The sequence below is a fragment of the Canis lupus genome, chromosome 12, assembly GCF_048164855.1.
Source record: "Canis lupus baileyi chromosome 12, mCanLup2.hap1, whole genome shotgun sequence".
NCBI lineage: Eukaryota > Metazoa > Chordata > Mammalia > Carnivora > Canidae > Canis > Canis lupus.
This window is the reverse complement of record NC_132849.1, coordinates 11,344,694-11,358,423: the sequence shown is the minus strand read 5'-3', so window position 1 is coordinate 11,358,423 and position 13,730 is coordinate 11,344,694. Positions and strand designations below refer to the sequence as shown.

Here is a 13,730-nt window from a genome sequence, read left to right as displayed (position 1 = left end):
GCTCTCATCTGGGTGGCAGCTAAGTTCACCAACAGAGATCATTCTCTTTATTTCATTACCATAGTAGCCTAATCAGATTTCCACATAGAGAGAGGCAAGTTAGGAACTTTTCAATCGGAATATTCCAATCGCCTAAAAGTTAACTGACTTCCTCTAAGAATTAGGGAAGGCCAGTTGGCTGTGTGACCTTGGGCAAGTCACCCAACCTCTCTGGGCTTCCGAGGAGGAATGAGTTCCAAGGTCCCTTCCAAGGCCAATGCTCTGCAGCCTGTAGTCCCACAGCCCAGCTCCACTGGCTTTTTTTTTTTTTTTTTTTTTAAGATTTTATTTATTTATTTGAGAGAGAGAGAGAGAGAGGGAGAGCATGAGCAGGATGGAGAGGCAGAGGGAGAGGGAGAAGCAGGCTCCTTGCTCAGGGGGGAACCTGATGACATGGGACTCGATCCCAGGACTCTGGGAGGATGACCTGAGCCGAAGGCAGACTCTCAATGGACTGAGCCACCCAGGTACCCCTCCACTGGCTACTTTTCACCCGAGGTTTGTCAGGCCACACCCATCTCTCTGACATTCCAACAGCTGGCTGGAGATTCTTACCAGGTATCCCATTGGCACCCAAGTGTAAGATGCCCCAAGCAAACAACTGTCCCCTCCTCTGAGCCTAACTCCTCTTCCTGGTACCCAGGTGCCCCCTCAATATCGTCTTTGATTCCCTCTGTCCTTCAATCTCCACACTCATCGGGTTTCTGAGAGCGGAACCTTCTGATTGTGAAATGCCCTCTTTCCTTAGTCCCCCAACTTCTGCCCAGTTCTGATCCTTGTCACCTCTCACTGGACTCTTGCTGCCGCCTCGAATATTCCCAACAGCCTCCCCCGTGTCACTCCCGCTCCGACCTTTACCAGGTCTGCCACGCTAATCCACAGCTCTGGCCAGCCTCTCCCCGCTACGGACACTCGAATGGTCTCCTGTGGCCAGCCGAACAAACAGCTGCCATCCGGACTCTGCGTGAGGCCCAACCTCACTTCCCTCCCACACGGACCTTACATACCTTCCTTTTCAGCTGAACTCAGCGTCCCTGGCACTGCCCCAGCTGTTCTTGTCCCACACTCTTCACGTTCTGTCTGGAATACGCCTTACCTCCTAAAATGCCTACCTCTTCATCAAGGCCTGGTGCAAATGCTAGTTTCTCCTTGAAACCTTCTGGGAGACCCCCATTAAGGATCAATTTCTCACTTATGCGTTTGGTCAACAGGTATTGGGCACCAACCATGTGCCAGGTGCTCTTCTGGGTACTGGGAATTCAGTGGTGAGTAGAGATGGATGTGTTCTTACTCACAGGGAGCTTGCCGTTGATGGCGACAGGATGTCTGCAAACACACGAGGATAGTATAGATTCTGATGGGTACAACAGAGGAACTCTTGGATCCCATTGGCTTTGTTACCATCTACTATGACATGCCTATCTGTGATTAAATACAACCTCGTAAAGCTCCTAGAGGAAAATTCCGACTCATTTATCTTAGTAACTTCCACGATGCCTAACACCATGACTTGTGTGTGGCAGTGACCCGGTATGTGTTTGTGAGAGGAGGGGAACGAAGACCTGGGTTTGGAAAACATTAAACACTCCTGGGCAGCAGTGGAACACCTACTAATGTCTTTACTTGTGAAATTCAGAATGGAAGTAAAAGGAAGTTCTCATCTCGAGTGTGTCCCTCTTGCAATGCCTAGAGATGGGGTTCAGTTTGAGAACCTTGCTCCAGATACAAGAGGCGACAGAGGACACAGAAGGGCACTGCGCAGACAGACCAGGGAGTTAGTCCCTGCTCTGCCAAATAATTATTGAGAGAATTGGAGCATGTTCTTTAATCTCTCCGAGCCTTAATTTCCTCATCTGTAGAATGGGAATCATAAAACCTGCCTTATGGAATTCAAAAACCAGGTGAGATACCATGTGCGAAATTGCTTCTTAAACTGAAACAAAGCACCCTGTAACCATAAAATGGACTTGGGATTACCCCCCAGGTCCTTTTCCTGGCTTTGTTTGGGGAACCCTAAGACAGGCTATCTGCTCCCCAAAGAAGAAAGCTGCTGGACAGAGGGATATTTTAAAATATTATTTAAAAATCTACCATTCTGGATCTTTAAGGACGAAAACCAGGGTAACCTTAGGCTGCCTGAAAAGCAACTGAGTCTTTCTTACTCTTCCTTAAATATGTTCTCTGGGATTGCCCCTCTTCCAACCAATAAGGTTTGTTGCGGCAAGCACAGGAGACACACAATTGCCTTCCCTAAAAACCATGCACTGATGCCTCATGCTCCCAGACAAAATAAAATGAAGTCATTTCTTGCCCTTTGCCATGATTTGCTAGTGCCAGCACGTGACATGTGGCTTGCCTACAGTCTCTATTCACCAAACATAGATTGCAAAGGCCCTGCAGACTTCTCCCTTGGCCCACTGCTCCTTTCCAGCATAGACTCAGACTCGGTTTTACATCTTCTGTGCCTTCCAAATTTCACTCATCCCTGCAGCCCCCATGCCAGACTTACTCCAGTGGGGTTGGAATGGTAGGGAATGACTCAGCCTCAGGATGCTGTAGCCAGAATCAAGCTTTTGAGGCAGAATAGCACTCCAACAAGATGTAAATTCAGCCGGGTAAGGTCTGCACTGATGACCACTGGGAGATAGACTTTCCCCTTACTCGTCCAAATTTTCCTGGTAGGTTCCAGAGTTTTGGCAAAAGTTCCTGCAGCATCTTGAACTGTTCCTCCATTTAAAAATTAAGCCCCTTGGGGGATGCCTGGGTGGCTCAGTGGTTGAGCACCTGCCTTTGGCCCAGGGCCTGATCCTGGAGACCCGGGATCGAGTCCCACGTCGGGCTCCCTGCATGGAGCCTGCTTCTCCCTCTACCTGTGTCTCTGCCTCTCTCTGTGTGTGTGTCTCTCATGAATAAATAAAATCTTTAAAAATAAATAAATAAAAATTAAGCCCCCTAAAAAGGGCTCTTGACCATCAAGATCTACTCTGATGAAGAGGGGATATAAGCAATTACGTGGACACACACACTCCTTCAGACACTTGGTAAATATTAACTGAATTGAAAGGAGGGGAGAGATAGACAAGTAGATAACAACCTGTCATTTGCGCATTTCTCATGAGTGTGTTCCTGGCACAGCCCTCGCTCTTCTTGACCACTCCAATGGGTTAGGGCCCCAGGGGGCATCTCCCCCAGTTCCTGCTCTTTCCTCCTCTCTTAACACATATGTGCTTCTTGGGGTTGAACGGGGATGGGGAGTAGAGGGGTATCTCAGATATCTGTCTTACACTTGGAGGAAATTGGAGAAAATGGAATGGAACATTCTAGCAGTCTTCATTCTTGCTCCTCCACTGCACCTGTTCTTGGCAGAATGCCTTGCCCTTCGGGGATTACAGAAGAAAAGATCATCACAAAAGGAAAAAGAAACCATCTGGAGAGCCAGAGGAGAGCTCCCTGGAACCCTGCTGACACGGACTTTCCACCTGTGGCTTGGCTTGCTCCTTAGTATGTGTGAAGACATTCTCCCCTCTGAGACTCAGTTTCCCCATCTGTCCGATGACACCAATAACGCACATCTCATGTGATTGTTGGTGAGAACTTTGTGTGAAATGTATCTGAAAGCACTTTGGCCAAGGTATACTACAAATGCTAGTGACCATCACCAGAGAGCTAACACACACGCAAAACACACCCATTTTTAAGCTTTATTTTAGAAATTGACATACGGTAAAATTGCCTGGTGTGTGTGTGTGTCTGTGTGTGTACAGTTCTGTACATTGTAACACATGTACAGATTTGTGTAGCCGTCACTGCAGTGAGAATATGGAAGAGCATCATTGCCTCATCCATTCATTGAAGGACGTTTAGTCATGAAGTATTACTGTTTTCATATATTGTTGGATTCAATTTACTAATATTTTGTTGAGGATTTTTGTATCTATGTTCATGAGGGGTATGGATCTGACATTTTCTGTTGTCACTGTGTGGCTTTGGTCTTAGGATAATGATGGCTGCTAAAACAAGCTGGGGAGTGCTCCTCCTTATAATTTGTTCTTACTTCTTGAAATGTTTGTGAGCCTTCACTAGTGCGACCATGTGGGCCTGAAGATTTATCTTTTAAAAGGTTTTTTAGCTATGAATTCAATGTCTTTAATCATTATAAGACTATTCAGATAACCTTTGGCATCATGACTGAATTGGTAATTGGTGGTTCCTGAGAAATTAGTCCATTTCATCTATGTTGTCAGATTTGTGTGTGTAGACTTGTTCACAGTAATTCTCTTAACACCTCATTAATGTCTATGGCACCTGTGGTGATGGCTCTCATTCCTAGTATCAGTGATTTACGGTTTTTCTCCTCTTTTTATTAGATGTTTATCAAATTTGTTGCTCTTTTCAAAGAACCATCTTTTGGCTTCATTGATTTCCTCTATTGTTCTGTTTATCATTTCATTGATATCTTGTACTTTTCCCTTGTTTTTTTTTTTCAGTTTGGTTTTCTTTTTCTGTTTTTTTTTTTTTTTTTTTTTTTTGGCTTGCTTTGTCTTGATTTTGCTCTTCTTGTTCAAGTTTCTTAAGGCATAAGTTTAAACAAATAATCTGACACCTTTCTTTTCTAATATAAGTGTTAACGTTTTCTTCTAAGCCCTGCTTTAGGTACATCCCATAAATTTTGATATTTTATGCCTTTATTTTCATTGAGTTGAAAATATTTTCTAATTTTCCTTGAGACTTTCTGACTAATGGATTATTTTTAAATGTTTTGTTTAATCTCCAAGTGTTTAGAGATTTCCCCACATATGCTTTTATAACCATTAGACCTGGGGAAGCTGCAGAAATCTAAAGAAGCCATTGTTTTAGAAAAATGAAATAATTTATTGAGCACCTCATGTGTGCAAAGCACTAGGCTGGGTGTTGTCTGGAGTATACGATGAGATTTCGATCCAGCCTCCTTCGAAGAACTGATGGTTCAGGAGAAAAGCCAAGACATTCTTGCAAAACAAATGAGATGCATGGTGGTCAGTGATAAAGCTTCTACACGGTGCAGAGAAGGGCTGCCATGGGGGTCAGTCTCTTCTGGCCTAGGTGATCAAGGTCAAGGGTGTCAACTGGGCTTTGAGAATAGGTAGGCTTTCCATAGTGAAGATCTTAGGGTAGCACCATGTTGGTAAGAGGGAATGTTCCCTGGCTGTGGCAGTAGATTTTCCCACAATACCCCACTGAGCCTGCTATGACTTGGCGCACTGGGCCTGCTTATTTCACATATGTTTGGGGAGTGAACTAATCTGACTGGACTGAACTCTTCCAGAAATTGAGAGAAATTTCTCCTACAGCCTGTAGAGAAACAAGTAGTGTTTTCTGGGCCAACAAGAGGGAAGACGGGGTGACAAAAATAAAGCTAACATCGAAAGAGTATTTTGCTTCCTTCATATCCTGCCACCTCACAGATGTGGCCTGTCCTTCTGCCTTGTCAGAGCTTGAGCTGAACTTGGAAGTTAAGGCAGACTCTGACAGGCCCTGGAGCATGCTGCTGTGTCCAGAATCAGCTCTGGAATTTGGGCCTCTTAGGCCTATGGAGGCCAGGAGAATGTTAGCGTTATTGAAGCCAAAGGAGAGTGGAATGGCAGGTGGTAGGAGAGAAATATTTGCCCCTGTCCTGAGTGTTTGGGCTCACTGTGTCAAGGAACAGAGGGGGACGTGTGAGGTAAAAACAGCTCCCATCCTCTTGAGCCACAGGACAGCTCAACCACAGAGAAAGAATTCCAGGGGATCCATAACCATGTCTTCTTCATTCTTCCTTCTTTCTCATTTTTCTTCACAACCTGATTTCCAGGGTCTGCTTTCAGCACACAAGAAAACAGACAAAAAGCAATGCTTCTTGAGATTTTGGAATTTGCATTTTTCCTGTCAATTTACTTTGCACTTGCATATTTTGGTTTTTACTGAAGACTGATTGTGCATATGTTGGTGATTTAACAAGAAGGAAATATGTTTTAAGTCTCCTAGCAAAGATGAAAATAACTAGATTTAATTTTATAGACAAAGATTTTTTAAGAAAATGGTTGATTTCTCATTGAATTTTGGGGGGCAAGTTACACAAACTCTCTAGGGGGGGCCCACAATATGGGGAAGATAAGACAGCAGTTTTAGCACCTAGCACAGCTGGGCAGATGTAGACACCATGGTATGGAGATGGACTGCATGAAGAAATGAAAGACATTACAAAATCCCACTGCAGAATTTCCAAACGCTGCTATGAAATTGGAACTAATTTTGGTACCTTTCCAGTTGGCCCCAAAATGAAACAATGAAACGTCTATATGACCTCTTTTCTCATTCAAATAACTAGTTTGTTCTAAAGAGGAATAATTTTAAGACAGAAGAATAATCTTTAGGAAGAACCAGATTCTGATTTATGCAAAAACAAAGCATCCTAAGGGATTTTATATTTTTCATGGCTCTTTGCAGCTCATAAAAGACTTTAACATGCCACATCTCTTTCAGATTACCAGAATCACCCCCAGAAAAAAGGCTGGGCAGGGATCAATCACTCTGGCCTTATAACTGGGGCAGTAAAGATTCCAAGAGAGTGAAGAAATTCATGGCTTATAGGGACTAGAAGCAGTTTCAACCTTCTGTGTCCATTTCTAAATAAGGTCTCTTTGGCCTAGGATACTATGGTCAAAGCAATTCAAAAGGAAGTTTGAACCCTTTTGTACTAATCGGTGCATTTTCCTAAAGTACCTACAGGTATTTGAGTAATGGTTTTAAACTGCTATTTGATTCATTTTCATGATGAGAGAGTGTGAGGTTTTACCTAAGTTATTTCAATAGCAACGTATGCATAAACTCCAGATGTATAATGGGGATGAAGTGAGGGAGAAAAGGGGGGAGTCAAGTGGGCAGCTCTACAGGCTGCTCTGGGCTTAACTGGCTTTGGCCACTCACCAAGCCTCCTGCATGGTGCCTGTGGCTTGGTGATACCTTTTCAATGAAGCCTGCCAGCACACGGCTTCATGCCCCCATGCAAACAGAGCCGGGGACAGGCTTGCAGATGGATGTGGCCTGCTCAGGACAGATTCTGAACCATTTTAAGGGATCCCTGCCTCCATTCAGGCTCCTCGAGTGAGCTTCCAGCTCTTCATGGCTGGCCCTGCTCTGGGGCGGAGACTGCAGAAGATCCTTTCTGCTGTAGCAGATCTTGAAGCACCACAGCCCTCCATCAAGCCTCAGCAGCAGGGATGGGCAAGGTTAACAGACACAGAGGCCCAGGTATGTTGTGCACGAAGACTCCCAATGCCAGGAGTCCCATGAAGAATCAGAGAGAGTCCTTGCCTCAAGGCTTATATTCTCTCTTTTCCTGTCCTTACTACCTAAATAATTGGCTCTGAGAAGGATTTGGTTCTCTACTGGCCTTTTTTTCCTAAGATTTTTTATTTATTCATAAGAAACAGAGAGAGAGGCAGAGACACAGGCAGAGGCAGAGGGAGAAGCAGGCTCCATGCAGGGAGCCTGACGTGGGACTCGATTCCAGGATCCCAGGATCACACCCTGAGCGGAAGGCAGACTCTCAACCACAGAGCCACCCAGGGATCCCTCTACTGTCTTTTTTTTTCCGGTAGATTCTTGAGGCAGTTTCATTTGCTACGGAAAGCAGTGAGAGAGGGAAGCATCAAATGGCCAGCCTGTGCTCCTCAGGGAGTAGCTCTGTGGGACTGCCCTGAGCATTGCCAGATGCTTACCATCCCCACCTTCTGGGCACTGAGTATTGCTAACGTGCTATTTTGAAATGTCAGTATGGTTCTCACATGAAAATCACTGAATTAGTTTGACTAGTAATATTTTTGTTTAGAAATAGCTTACCTAGGGACAGTGGGGCTGGCAAACTGCAAGCCCCAGGTACAGTTTGGCGCACACCCGGGTTTTGTATGATTCTCAAGCTAAGAATGATTTTCATATTTTTAAAAAAGGGTTGGGAGGAAGAGGAGAGGAAGCCTGTATCTCTTCTCCGGACCTTTACAGGCATAGGTCACAATTTCACAAGCAGTGACCAAGTACTGCCAGGTGCTGGTGGTACGATGCTGGAGAAGACCTCACTGTTGCCCCGAGGGGCAAGAGTCATGTGTGGGAGAAAATAAATGCACCACACGGCAAGTGCAGTGTGCAGAGAGATGGGGCCCCATACATGCTGCTGTGGAAGCACCAAAGAGGGGCCCTTAGCTCAGCCTTGGGGGCTTAGGGAGTGTACATAAGGGGAGGTTTCCAAGAACAGGTGACAGGTAAAATTAACCTAGAAAGAGAAGTGGGTATTAGCCAGGAGAAGGATGTGGAGAAGTGGGGAGGGGGAGGTAGAAAATACAGCCCAGGCAGGGAGACAGAGGCAGAGAGAGGGAGATGTGGGCACAGGGGCTGTTAGCAGGGCACAGGGTAGAGAGTGCTAGGAGCTGACCCTGGAGAGGATCCCAGGGCCACTCAAAGGCCCTTGTGTCTCACAGCTAGATAGATGCTTGCACTTTACCGGCTTCAAATGCTGGCCCCATCACTTGGTCGTTGGGTGGCCCTAGGCAAACCTTCCTGGGTCTCAGCTTCCCTACCTGTAACCTGTGGCAGAGGGGAAGACCTGTCTCAGCCGAGAACGCCGAATGACACAGTACCTACAATGACAAATGACACAGTACCTACAAAGCACGCAGAACCCTGGCGGCTGGGAATTCACACTCGGCAAACGCGGGTAATTGTAGCCGCGGGGGGCCGGGCCCTGAGAAGCTGTGAGCACCTGCCGTGAGCCTGTCTCTGACTTGTCCGGTGGCTACGGTCCGAGACCGTGGCCCTTGCAGAAATCCAGGCAAGAGGTGCTCGGACTCCGGGGTTCCCCGGTGCCAGTTGCTGGCGCTCAGGAAAAGGCCATGGTCCATCCCCTCCGGGCTGACCGCACCCAGGCGTCCACTCTGAGCATGGCTGTTTGCATGGGAGCGCCATGGGACGGGGGCATGAAGAACTCAGTTCGGGAGCCGTTGTTCAGAGCTTCCCTCTTCCTCCTAAAAGGGAAATATCAAATCTGGCTTAAGAGCTGGAGAAAGGTAGTGAGCCTTCCCCGGACTCAACTCACACTTGATCCCCGACGACTTCTCTTTGCTTCAGCGAATCTCAAGTCATCGGGTGTCTGCAATTCTTTGGGCTCATGCAGTCCTTCAGTGGGTCTCTGTCTCCTCCGACGAAGAACACCTCTCCCTGCAGTCTGGAGCTGAACACCTAGAGGCGGGAAGGCTGTCACTCATGAGCTGTGCCCATGTGGGGTTCCTGGCCTCTGAACACCACAGGGAGGTCTTGCACTGGACAGAAGAGCAGTCACTTCCTGCCCTTCCTTGTGTCCCCCTCTGAGGCTTCTGTGCTTCCAAGCTGGTGGTGGCCTTCTCTCTCTAAGGGTCGCCATGTGGCAGTGAGCCTGCTGCGGGGGGGCAATGAGGACACAGTCCTGCCGCTGAGTGGGGCGGGGACTGCCCTAGATGCCCGTGGCCCAGGTTCTGGGATCCCCACTGCAGGAGCAGGCTGGTGCTGGCAGCGGGCCACCTCGGCCACCCTAGCCCAGGGCCCATGCAAGCTGGACCCTGACTATGCAACCTCTAAGTGCTCTCGGCTCCTTTGAAAAGGAGAACATTATCTTCGATATTATTATACAGTAATGAGAAAATGTTCCTGTGTTCTGCGGCTTTCTGGCTGAGCACACCGTGCCCCATGAGGAAATATGCTCTTATGCATTTTCCCTCCGTAATATTAAAGTGGACAGCACAGAGGCTCGGGCCTGTGGTCGTTTCCAGACTATTTGCCTCTCCCTGCCCACCCCCTCTGCTCCTCAGCCATCCTGGTGCCTGCCCCCGGGGCCTCAGGCCTTCTCACCTGACTACCCAGGTTCTGGGGAGCTCTGTGCTGTTTAAGAGCTTCACTGAAATGTGTCCGTTTGATTCTTACAACAGCCCTAGGAGGTAGGGATTACCGCTGCTGTCATGTCACAGTTGAGGAAACCTAGCCTAGAGAGGTTCAGTCACTTGCCCAGGGTCACACAGTAACTGGCAGAGCCCAGATTCAAACCCGGCCATCTGGCTCCATAATTTGAGCTAATAACCCGCCCTATTCAGCCTCCAGCTCTGGTGCTATTTCCGTGTGGATCTACGTACGGAACAAACTGGGGGAGGCATGAAGCTTGGCATCTGAGCCCCTGGAGGCGGTAAATCTGAGGAGTGCTGTTGACCAGCACTGACTTCATGGAAGCTTTAGGCCAAAGTAGACAAAACTTCCCTTTCTCTCTAAGGATGTTCCTGGAGCTTCTCAGGTAACCCCAGAGTCTGAGTGTCTCAAATCCCTCTGGGAAGCCTAGCACCTGCCGAGCAGTTCTTCCCAGAGCAGCCTTGGGCTGAGCGGCTGGCTGTGGGGACCGGGGCCAGCTGTGTGGGTGCGGGCAGCAGCGGGCCATGCTGATACATCTTGGGGTCTGCTAGGCTGTATCTGTTGGGTCTGGACTGGTCTCAGTGTCAGCAGACAAATGTCTATCTCACGAGGAGGGGGGTGCTTCAGTGGTTGCTACGTTTGTGTCTTTATTTTGCCCTAGTACATGCCTGTGTCAGGGCTTATGTCTAAATCTGGGTATGTACTGATATGAGCATGAAGTGTGTTAAAGTTCGTGCGTGTGAAAGGGAGGCTGGAAGTATACAGCTGTGTATCCCTGTGTGTGTGTGTGTGGGGGGGGATACACCCTCCTGGTGACTCTCAGTGCAGTTGTGGCTCATAGCCACCTTGACACACCCCCTTTGCTGCTTTAAAGCAATGTTCCAAGGTGATCCAGGCCCTGCCTTGCACAGGGAGGCAGCTTAGTTCTTTGTGGGCTTGATTTTGCTTCCCCAGGAAACAACCCCTCCTGTTTCCATGGTACTTTCCACTGACCCTGCTCTGCTCTGGCCAGGGCTCTGGACTGCCCCCCGCCCCACCCCACCCCGGGCCACATCAGAGGGAGCTGGCAAACATGTGGTTCGGGGCAGCTTTTAAGCCAAAGAAAGGATAGTGCCCGAGCAGTCCGTGGTCCATGTGCATGAATTTCAGCGTCTCATCCCCCATCTGTTGACCAGAGCCTCTCCTCCCACCCAGCTGGGCACAGCTCCTGGGTGAGTGCCCTGCCCTCCCCAGTCATTCTGATTGGTTCACAGTGGGGAGTGAGTGGCATCACTGAGCCACCTCCAGCTGCCCCTCTGGGTCTCCAGAGATTTCCTTCGTAGCCTCCACACACCACCCTGCAAAGCTGGGGGGACCTGGGAACTGGGGGCCATTAAAACCTGTGACTAGAGATGGGTTCTATAGCCTGGCAGGCAGAGCAGCTCTTGGCCGGGCTCCAGAGTGTGATGCAAAGTCCATGCCTCTGCAGGGGCTCTCACAGTGCCCCACGCCTGCCAGGCTGTGGCCACCTTTGGGACTGTTCCCTGGCCCATAGGGTTTAGGCGGTGGGCCTCCGAGTTAGGACTCTGCTGTGTAGAGAACAATCAGAAAGCTCTGTGACTTCACAGAAATTGCTTTGACCCCTCTTGTGACTGTTTTTTAATCTGTAAAATGGGGATAATGATAGGGTTATGGTAAGAATTAAATGAGTTACTGTAGTGAAGTGTTTAGAACGGTACTGGCATGTCGGAAGCACTTACTAATTGTTATTATGAGACCATCCCAAAGGTCAATCTGGTCTTTTTGCAAGGTCTGCTAGGGGTGGGGTGGTGCTGGGATGGGATGGGAGTAAGTAGGGAGACTTGTCTAGGCTCAGAGGAAGAAGGGAGGGGCAATGCCCTTCACCCCTGAAAGGACTCCCAGTGTCCTAGCATTACTGAATGCATCCAGGATGTTTGGTGGAGGCAGCCTGTCGAGGCAGGTGAAGGCGGCCGGCACAGCAAGACCTGTTCTCCAAGGACAGAAGCTGCCTCTCCCTGCTTGCCTCTTATCTTTGAAGTCTTTCCTTAACCGGCAGTAGGACAGAGAGACCCCTCTATAATTTGTCTCTGGTGATAAGGCCAGGGGACATTGGCTCTAAAAATAAACCTTCATAAGATTTTAGGTAAACACTTTCCACAATAATTCAGATCACGATTCTTTTTTCATTCCTAGAGCAATGTGACCTATAGTGGAGCCTATTCCCGCAGAGGAAATGTCAAAGGCTTCCAGAGTGCCAGGCTGAATTTGGATAAGGCTCCACTCTGCTCTGGGGCCCAGGCTTGCCAGAACGATCTGCAGTCTCAGTGTGAGAGGCCCCCTCCAGCCCCACCCATCACAGTACCCCACATTCCTACCCCCCGCCCCCCGTCCCCCCACTGCCCCAGCTGGGCCCAGTGAAAACCTGAGCTTTTTGGAAGGTTTCTGTACCCAGAGGCAGGCAGGGATGGCGTCTTAGTTACATTTCTTTTTCCCCAACATGTGGCTCTCGGAGATGGTGTCGGGGGACTGCGAGCCCGCCCAGTTTACGGAGGCCGGGCCCAGCCCAGCCTGGGCGCACAGGGCAGGCCCCGGCCGCGGGGCTCAGCGGCATAGGCGGGCTGACGGGGCCCTGCCCGGGGCCTGCTGCTGCGCTGGGCTCGCAAGCTCCTTCTCTAGGCAGAGCGACAGTGGGTCGGCGGGTGCTGGGGTCGCTGTCAACGGCACCGGCCTTCCCCGGGGGGTCCACACCCGGGGGCTGGAAGAGGTGGGGACAGGAGAAGGTAGCTGGCGGGGAGGAAGTGGGGGGAATTGCGCGTGGGGGGTGGGGAGAAAAAGGAGGAGGAGGAGGGGGAGGAGGAGCCAGGGCTGGGGCGAGGAGAGGAACGACACAGGCGCGCCCAGCTGGCGACCCCCGCGCTCCTTGGGCCCCACCACGCGGGGGCCGGTGGCGCGCGCTGTCCCCGGCTCGGGCACCCGGAGAGCAGGTGCAGGGGCGGCGGCGGCAGGGGCTGGGGCAGAAGGGGACAACCCGCGTGGCCGGAGCCCGCGCCGGGGACCCGGGGAGGGGGGAAGGGGCGGGGCGGGGCGGGGCCGGGGCCGGGGCGCGCGCCCCTCCCTCCTGCGCCGCCGCTTGCAGCCGCGGGCTCGCCCGCCGCGCCGCCCCGGGGCGATGCTGTCCCCTTTTCCTTCCTGCTGCGGGGCTGGAGGCCGAGCGTCTCCGCCAGAACCAGACACTAGTGTTCTCTCGCCTCTGCCTCGGGTCTGGGATTTGAGGATGGAGAAGGTGCACGGTCTCATAATTAATTAATGTAGGTGGCTGTCACTGTGGTCACAGCTGGCCCCCGGCAGAGCAGAGCCCAGGAAATCCGGCCCGTGGGAAGGGAAATAATAACCACAACCCAGATGGGCCGCTTCCTGGGCCTGCTGCTAAGTGGTGGACCCAGGGGGGCGCTGGCCAGGTCTCTCAGGCCCCCACTGGGCACCCCCGACGGGGGAACACCAGCCACTTGCTAAACACTTGTTATGTTGCTTCACTTTATCCCCAGAGGCACCTCCAAATTAGCTAGTATTAGCTCCATTTTACAGATCAGAAAACTACAATTCAAACAAGTTAGGTAACTTGCCTGCAGTCACACTGCCAGCAGCAGGAAAAGCTCACATTTGAACCCGGATCTCTCTCTGACTTTGCCACGTTTTCCTGTGTACCAGGCAGCCCCCCTTGATCCTTTTGCCTTCCTACATCCGCAGTT

At 50.1% G+C, this 13,730-nt stretch overlaps 1 long non-coding RNA gene across 1 annotated transcript; it reads right to left on the bottom strand.

Moving 5' to 3' along the window:
- Window positions 1-297: 297 nt before the first annotated feature.
- Window positions 298-9,666, bottom strand: LOC140601104 (uncharacterized). The gene is made up of 2 exons (XR_012004161.1): window positions 9,146-9,666; window positions 298-9,074 (listed from the first exon to the last, which is right to left on the bottom strand). It is a non-coding gene; the product is annotated as an uncharacterized lncRNA (long non-coding RNA).
- Between the last annotated feature and the right edge of the window lie 4,064 nt (window positions 9,667-13,730).